At 33.4% G+C, this 966-nt stretch overlaps 1 protein-coding gene across 1 annotated transcript in view; it reads right to left on the reverse strand.

Moving 5' to 3' along the window:
* The window catches only part of LOC106685049 (ubiquitin-like protein 4A), a 7,695-nt gene that overhangs the window by 610 nt on the left and 6,119 nt on the right, over positions 1 to 966 (reverse strand). The window lies entirely within an intron of this gene.

Below are 966 nucleotides of genomic sequence, written 5' to 3' on the forward strand. Positions count from 1 at the left end.
TAACATTACAACAGAACTTAAGAGTACAGCAGAGTGAAGCATTGGCTTGTCTGCTGTTTAACATTACAACAGAACTTAAGAGTACGGCAGAGTGAAGCATTGGCTTGTCTGCTGTTGACAATATTTAAGTGCCAGTGACTGGCACAATATTTAACAGACCGTACAATTGCAGGTATATGCCTATGATTTTAACATAACTGCCAGATCTTCAAGAGCATTAAAACGCTCACTTCTGCAACTTAGAAAAGCAGCAAAAAGGTTTGGAATTGAAATTAATCAACAGAAAAATAAATAAATGAGAGTAGGAGGAGATGGTGTGTAAGAAGATTACATTGTGAATGGTAAGCACAAGTTTGAAACAATGCAACACTTAATTTATTTAAGTTCGGAGGTAAATTCACAAAATGATACTTTGTCGCATGTGGTGACAGTGAAATCCTACGTAGGGTCTGGTTAGGAAGGTCCTTCATCGAAAAAGAAGAGTAGTGAGACTCAATTTCAGATGGCTCGATAGCGTCTGCACAGATGGATCAAATTACTAAATAAACCTAATTGGATGGCTGTGCATAGGATAGAGAGAAATCATGGAAGTTTTTGAAGGAGGCTTTTATTCATTGATGTTTATTACACTATTTATGATGTATACTAAGTACTAACCTTTTTCTGATAACATCTAGCTGATCGATCAAGACTGGATTATAAAATGTTATGTATAAAAAAGTATATAAAAAGCTTAAAAGGTTTAAATCCAATGATAACAATGTTATATAACAGAGTTGATATCGTTGGATTGAACACAACTTTCTTTTAGAGATTGTTTACATTTTTTATAACATGGTAAAATAGTGGGGTCAGTCAGTTCTGAGTGTCAAGTTTGAAGCAGAATTTTTGTGAGTGCTTTTTAGGTGTTGGTATTTTTTTATTTTGTGAGATACAACATAATAAATGTAAGTGATATATATATTT

This window comes from Halyomorpha halys, unplaced genomic scaffold, assembly GCF_000696795.3.
Source record: "Halyomorpha halys isolate HHAL.00 unplaced genomic scaffold, Hhal_1.1 Scaffold653.1, whole genome shotgun sequence".
Classification (NCBI taxonomy): Eukaryota; Metazoa; Arthropoda; class Insecta; order Hemiptera; family Pentatomidae; genus Halyomorpha; species Halyomorpha halys.